Raw genomic sequence first — 8171 nt, 5'->3', positions numbered from 1 at the left:
TATATTTCCCACTTGGAAAGAAGGTCTGCGGTGCCAGCGTGGAGCAGGCTGACTTCTTCCGTGGTACATGGTATGTCTGCCCAAATGACACACTAATGAGCCAAGCAGAGCTCAGAACCATTGATCTTACTTCCAAAAGTAAGTTAACAAATAGAATTAAAGGGATACTAGCAATGCAACTGGCATTCGCAAGCTGATGAACTCATTTATCTTATGAATACCAGGAAGATTTAAAATGTGTGTGACAACTTAGGCAGTAATACAAACATGGCCTTAGTTTGAGTTATTTTCCATCTTTCTGCTTGTGGAAAACCCCCAATGCTGTTTATTATGTAGTAAAATTACATTGTTTAGTACAAATCCATGAAACAGGTCGATTTCTGGATAAGAATAAATGAGTACACTGTGCACTGGAACCTTTGTCTTGGGACTTCCCCCTGAATAATACTGCATTATTGTCTAACACCAATAATTCAAGTGACAATGTGTTGTTGCAGGTCTGTTAACCTGAAATCTTGAACTAAATCTGTCAAAAGTTTTATTTTTTTGCAAACTGGCTAAAACGTTTAGCGGCAGGAAAAAAAAAATGCCATGGAAGAAATGTTAAGAAACCTTTGTTTCAACGTGAAGAGTTGTTTTTACTGAATATTTTTTTGCCAACAGGCTGGTCACATATTTTAATTTTGATTTACCCATTTTCTTAAACTATGCTGATAAAATGTAGACATATCTCATAGGCAAACAATAATACTTCATTCCCCTCACTAGAGGAAGAGAATAATTATCGATATGTATGTATAAATGGTGTGTTCTTCAACTTCTTGATTCTTCAACCTTTCTGTGGAAAAGACCCTGGGGAGACTATTGAGGAAAAAGTAGTTTTTCCTTCCAGATGGATTCATTGGCTAGGGCAATATTTTTAGTTATGCCAATAAAATGGAAGGGAGACAGAAAACCAGCCAACGACAGAGTGGTTAGTGTGGGACTATTACCAAGGCAGAAATGAGGCCAAAGAGATGATAAATGTGTGCCTCTTGCCCACTCCATCAGCTGAAGCCTGACCTGGATCCCCTTTTCCATCTGAGCTCCAAGCAAGCCACCATTTTTCACAGCAGCACTTAATAGTGGACGTTAACTTAGCCCTCCCCAAAAGGGCTGACCTGCAGTCTACCGTCAGTGCTTCTCCAAACTGTAATCACTTGCTCACTTGGTAATTTTATCAAATAGCATGCACCTTTTCCAGCCACTTATTGGCCAATTAAGTCAAGTTCTCACTGAGGGGGTCCAGCTGGCTTCAAGTTATCTTAGATGAATTGATTGAAGACATTCTGCAATCTATGAACCCAGTTTAATGATCTGGGTGATAATACTTGTAATTCTTCTCAGTCAGGGGAATTTGCTGCAGCTGTTGTCGGCAAATCCATGTTCTGATACATTGAAGTACCAGAAAAGCATTAATCTACCCTCAGAGTTTCATAGCAATGGCTGCATTGTGAAAAGGGAAATTTAAAATTCACCCAGCATTGCCAACTGAAGACAATCTTTCCGTTGATGTGTTTTTATTTTATCCCATTGTAAATTTTTTTTTAAGGTGGAATATGGGATAAACACATTACCGATCATCATTAGGAATGGCGAAATACAAATACATGCTCATTCAACATTACTGCGGCAAACAGCGCATCAGATGTTTGAGATACACAAAAGCACTGCTTTAAGGCAAGAACACAACATTTTCTAAAATATTGGGGTGGGGCTCAAAAGACTAAAGTCATTATTTTTTGTAGGAAGTGTTACATGGAAGACACAAATGGCAAGAATTTGTGCTCCCACCCCTTGGATTCACTACTATTGAAGTGATAATGAAGAAGTGTCATACAGTGACATGGGCCTTGAATATATCTCCAAACACTTTTCTGCACAGTGACATATTTTAAAAAAGTAATCATTAAATAATTTGCTTGCTTTCTTCCCTATGTCTGTGTTTGTTCCCTACACCACTGAAACGTTAATTCTCCTCCCTATGAAGCAAATACTGTAAATAACACTCTGGAGGTTTTTCTGGGTGTTGCAAATTCAGAATACTTAGGAGCATTCTATCCTGCAGTGGGTCTGTGAAGTGTATGTTTACAAACCAAAAAGCTGGTTTTGATTTTCTTATGAAAGTGGCAGCTGTGATATTAATTTACGCAGTGCTGAGGAGCTGCTGTCCCTCTCTTTCCAGAGATGGGGTTCCTTTTCACTGAGAGGTGTGATTGAACCTGGCTTCCGGGATGTGTGACTTGCTGGGAAAGGCTGGTACTTTTGATGAGATTTAAAATTCTTTCCAACGAGGAGGGAAAAACAATGGACTAGAAAGGATGTATTTGCAAGTGGAGTGTAGGCTTTGGTGGAAAAACTTACTTGGATCACAGCTGTACTTTGTATTTAGGGGTCCAAATTCAACCAAGAGAAAGAGCAGGAAACAAAGAATGACATTAAACAAACCATATTTCTAACTAGGAAAGGGCAAAGCCAGGCAGAGCTTTGGGGTGTTTTATAAAACAAACGGAGTTTTCTCTGAGAACAAAACACCTAATTATTCAAAGAACTGTTTTCTGCACTTTTTTTTTAACCTGTGTGTGGCCTCTTCTACCCTCTCCCACTTTGTTGATAAATTAAACTAACTTAAAATTTTCTAACTACTGTAAACAAAAAAATCATCCAATTATGACTAATAATAATAGCTAATCACAAATACTTGTCATATGCAGGCCATATTCTAAGGATGTGACTTGGATTAAAACACAGTTAATTCTCACAAGAACCTGATAAAGTCAATGCTATTATTTCCTGTGTTTCACAGCTGAGGAAACTGAAGAACAGAGAGGTTAAGTGATTTTCAAATTCACACAGCTTATACTCCTTAAGAAATGGAAAGTGTAAGGTTTGAATGAAGCAACTGAGATTTAAATGAGGCAACTGAGGCCAGTTATTGGAATAAAGAAATTTAATCAGCTCCTGGGCGAGGTTCTAGGGTCCGACAGGAGGGGCCGGAGAAGTCGTGCTTCTCTTCTTGGGGCGTGGGGTTTTATAGGGAGTAGAGGTAGCTGATTGACTACAGGGGAAACAAAGACAAGGTAGTTCTATTGGGCATTAAAAGACTGGGGACGGGCTAGGTGAACAAAGCGGGGGCATTTCCATTGGGTATGAAGGGAGTGAGCACGGACGAGGGGCTGGTCGAGGACGTATGGGGGAGCTACCATAGGGCAGGTTCTTGGCGGGCCTTTTCAAAATTTCTGGCGGGTGCAGGGCTGAGATTGGAATGCGGAAATGGGCAAGGGGGAGCCCGCGTGGAGAGGGCAAATGCTGAGCAATGCGCTCAGAATGATCACGTAGTTTTTAGGCATGGATAGAGAAAGGCGTGTCCATTCGGCTCCCAAGGAGGCACCGGCCTTACAGAAAGAAATAACTAAACTAAACTAAAACAAAAATAAAACAAATTCACAGTTAATAAGTGTCTGAGCCAGGGTTTGAGCCAAGGAGGCTGGAGGTAGTCTGTGTGCTTATTGACTGACTACACGATACTATCTCTGATTTTTCATGAGTACAAAACTTCAAGTTCTCTCTGTTACTCTCCAGCCTGCTTCCCATGTTGTCTCCAAAGGGAAAGAATTACAGAGGAGCAAAGGGACAATTGGTGTCACAGCAAACAGAAACCTCAACTGTTCCAAGTCCTCATCTTCAGGAGGCCTTCTCTCTGATGTGTGATTTAGTGTCTGTCTCACCACCAAAGGGCCCAAAGCACCTTACAAACTAACTTTTTAGTTGTCAGTATGTTAGCAAAGTGTCAGAAGGGCAGAGATTGTGCCTTAAAAAAAATAAAATAAAACAAATCAATACCCAAAACTGAAATATCAAGTTAACCTTGAACTCATCTCTCTTAGGTTGGAGGCTGGTGTCTCCTTCAGGCCCATTTTGTCTCATTGAAACACAGATATACATGTCCCTTTCCACACATATTCAGGTTATTCTTGGGGTCAAAGTATCTATTTTATCTAGATCCAGCACCATGAGAGCTATTGGCAAATACCATACATGTGAAGAACTGGTATGAAGATAGGGAAATAGGAAGAGAAACATTTATCTTAACTTTACAGATGAGGAAAGAGGCTAAAGTCACATATCAACTTTTATTTTTTACTGCTTAGAGCATCTCTTTCAAGAAATTAAAATGTATTACAATATGAAATGGTGTTCATTGAGCATTTATTATTCTGTTTTTTAAAAAATACATGATCTCTATTAGAATTTCATAGGTTAGGGCTACTCTTTACACACCCACATAGCGTTCTATACTTTCCTTCTTATCATTTACCATAATTGCAAGTAATCAATGCAAGTGTAATTGGTTATTTAGTTTTGTTTTCCCTAAAGAGAAAGTTCCATGAGGATAAAGAATGCGAGCATGGTGTTTGTCAGGGTGTCCCCAGTGTATCTGGCACATAGTAGTAGGTGCTTATATACTTATTGAATGATGTCAGTGAATTAATAAATAAAATATTTACTATTTGCTAAGTATGAAACAGTGTTTTGTTTTGTTTTAAATTAACAAACATTATTTTTTAGAGAAGTTTTAGGTTCACAGCAAATTTGAAAACGCAGAGTATTCCCACACCACTCCCATCCTCTTACACACACACATAACCTTTCCCACTATCAACGAAAACAGTACTTTAAACAAGAGTAAAACAGTTCTGTCTTTGGGTTCCTTGTCTAATTTATGTCAAGTATAACAGCTAGAGAAAAAGCTGAACTCCTAATAACAAACAGAGCCTCCAAATCATGACTTAAGATAGAGGTTTGTTTTTCTCTCATGGAACAATCTGACTGATTCAGATGAAAGGGGTAGCTCTGCTCCATGAAGCCAGGGTGGATCTGCCATCTTCAACATATGGCTTCCAAGGCTGCTCAAGTTGTCACCACTTCCAGCTGGTAGAGGGGTGATGAGCCAAAATCCAGCACATGGGCCCCTTCTTAAGTTAGGACACAGAAGAGGCACACATCTCTTTCTCTCACATCTCATTGGCCCAAACTTTAGGCCCATGGTCATTTCTAGCTGTCAAAGGGCCGGGAGATCTAGTTCCTAGCTGGATGGCTATGTGCTTAGAAATATGGAAAAGATGAATTTTGAAGGACAACTAGTGGCCTGACATGCCCATGGATAAGAAATATTTATTAAGATAGCAAGCCAACAAATTTCAAATGAGATGAACCAAGGTCGTAAAATTCTAATCTTAAAATACCTTAGGCTCTTCTCACCAACATGAAACCACTTCATTGGTAACAGCAGCATTAAATAATGAAGAAAAGAATGGTATAATGGAGCAGGAACCCGCATCCAGGAACAGAGCCCTTTGCTCCTCCCTCAGAATGAATGGAGACCAGAAATCAGATGTTTATGCCCAAGAAAAGCAGGATTTCGTTCAGCACTTCTCCCAGATCGTTAGGGTGCTGACCGAGGATGAGATGGGGCACCCAGAGACAGGAGATGCTATTGCCCGGCTTAAGGAGATCCTGGAGTACAACGCCATCGGAGGCAAGTATCACCGGGGTTTGACGGTGCTAGTAGCATTCCGGGAGCTCGTGGAGCCAAGGAAACAGGATGCTGATAGTTTCCAGCGGGCCCTGACTGTGGGCTGGTGTGTGGAACTGCTGCAAGCTTTCTTCCTGGTGGCAGATGACATCATGGATTCATCCCTCACCCGCCGGGGACAGATCTGCTGGTATCAGAAGCCAGGCATGGGTTTGGATGCCATCAATGATACTATCCTTCTGGAAGCATGTATCTACCGCCTGCTGAAGCTGTACTGCCCGGAGCAGCCCTATTACCTGAACCTGATCGAGCTCTTCCTGCAGAGTTCCTATCAGACTGAGATTGGGCAGACCCTGGACCTCATCACAGCCCCCCAGGACAATGTGGATCTCGGCAGATTCACTGAAAAGAGGTACAAATCTATTGTCAAGTACAAGACGGCTTTCTACTCCTTTTACCTTCCTGTAGCTGCAGCCATGTACGTGGTGGGAATTGACGGCGAGAAGGAGCATGCCAATGCCAAGAAGATCCTGCTGGAGATGGGAGAGTTCTTTCAGATTCAGGATGATTACCTTGACCTCTTTGGGGACCCCAGTGTGACTGGCAAAGTTGGCACTGACATCTAGGACAACAAATGCAGCTGGCTGGTGGTCCAGTGTCTGCAACGATCCACTCCGGAACAGCGCCAGAACCTGAAGGAAAATTACGGGCAGAAGGAGGCTGAGAAGGTGGCCTGAGTGAAGGCGTTATATGAAGAGCTGTATCTGCCGGCCGTGTTCTCGCAGTATGAGGAAGACAGTTACAACCACATTATGGGTCTCATTTGAACAGTACGCAGCGCCCCTGCCCCCAGCTATCTTTCTGGGGCTTGCGTGCAAAATCTACAAGCGGAAAAAGTGACCTAGAGACTGCAAGGGCAGAGAGGAGGCTCTCAATAAATAAATTATTGTGGGAAAAAAAGGAATGGTATGATGACAAGAAGAAGCTGGGGGAAAACAGAATAATGCAAGTAACTGGTCTTTGGCTTATCAATCACTTGCTGAATCACACCTTTCCTCTTGCAAGAAGAAAATGCTATAGTAGGTAGCCTCTGAGGCACAACTCAATGATCTCAGCCTCTTGATATTTATACTGTTGGTAGACCCCCTTGAGCATTGGGTTGGACTTATTGATTTGCTTCTAACAAATAGAATACAGCAAAGGAGATGGATGTCATTTACCAAATTAGGTTACAAAAAGATTGTGGCTTCCATCTTGGGACCCCTTTTTTACACTCTCACTCATTTGCTCTGAGGGAAGCCAGCTGCCACATTGTGAGCTGCTTTATGGAGAGGTCTGTGTGGTAGGAACCTTCAGCCAACAGCCAGTGAGAAACTGAGGCCTCAGTCCAATAGTACATCAACAACCGCATAAGCAAGCTTGGAAGCAGCTTCCCTGCAAGTTGGGACTATGTAGTTCTGGTCTAAAGCTTAATGCCACCTCATGAGACATCTTGAGCAGGGTAGACAGCTAAGTGACACCCAGATTCCTGACCCACAGAAACTGTGAGATAATAAATGTTTATGGCTTTAAGGAATGAAGTTTAGGGGTGATTAGATGACTAATGCAGTGAGAGAATTAATACAGTATTAGATAACTAACACAAATGCCAATCACAAGAAAATGAATTCCAATTGTCTTATAATTTCCTGCTAATAATTTTGTGTAATGAGCATCTTTAAGTTGTCTTATTAACCAAGACTAATTTACTTGTTTCCAAACTCTGGTCTAGGAATCCCTGGTGGAACTCAAGAGTCTTTCAGGGAATCCATAAGACCAAACTATTTTGCTTTTTTTTTAACTGAGATGTTACTTACCGACTTCATTCTTATTCTTTCATGAGTATGCAATGCAGTGTTCCAGAGGCTACATATGAGATGATGTCATTGCCCTGACAGCTTATGAAATGTATGCTGTGTAACCTTGTGTTTTCTACAGTTTTCTAAGGTAGATTTAGCGTACCAAAATGTGCATTTTCTGAGATTAACTCAATTATTCTCAGTACTTCCTAGGCTGTAAGTAGTTATTGTCAATTATACTTGTAAAATCTCTGTAACCTCAATGTTGTCCAATAAATTGTTATTTTAAAATCCCAACATTTTCCTTGCAACTGTGCAGAAACACAAGAGGTACACTTTTGTTGTCTTGTTTTGCAATGATATTTTAGGACTTTCTCAGTTTTTGTTTCTAATATAGTAAATATTAATGGATATAAAACCTCATAAACAAAATCTCTTTGAAGTCTTAATAATTTTTAAGAGTATAAAGGGAATGACACCAAAAAGTTTAAAACTTGTTTGTTTAGGCCAGGTGCAGTAGCTCATGCCAATAAATCCAGCACTTTGGGAGGCCGAGGTGGGAGGATTACTTGAACACAAGAGTTTGAGACCAGCCTGGGCAACATGGCGAGACCCTGTTTCTACAAAATTTAAAAAAGTAGCCAGGCATGGTGGCATGCATCTGTGGTTCCAGCTACTCAGAAGGCTGCAGTGAGCTATGATCGCACCACTGTACTCCAGCCTGGGCAACAGAGGGAGAACCTGTCTCAAAAAAAAAA

At 41.1% G+C, this 8171-nt stretch overlaps 1 pseudogene; it reads left to right on the top strand.

The window, feature by feature from the left end:
• Positions 1-5361: 5361 nt before the first annotated feature.
• LOC105725656 (farnesyl pyrophosphate synthase-like) lies at positions 5362-6475 on the top strand (annotated as a pseudogene).
• The last annotated feature ends 1696 nt before the right edge of the window (positions 6476-8171 follow it).

Source organism: Aotus nancymaae, unplaced genomic scaffold (assembly GCF_030222135.1).
Source record: "Aotus nancymaae isolate 86718 unplaced genomic scaffold, 86718_ANA_hifiasm-v0.15.2.pri h1tg000007l, whole genome shotgun sequence".
Taxonomy (NCBI): domain Eukaryota; kingdom Metazoa; phylum Chordata; class Mammalia; order Primates; family Aotidae; genus Aotus; species Aotus nancymaae.
The sequence above is the reverse complement of the archived record's forward strand: the minus strand, read 5'-3'. Positions and strand labels throughout refer to the sequence as shown.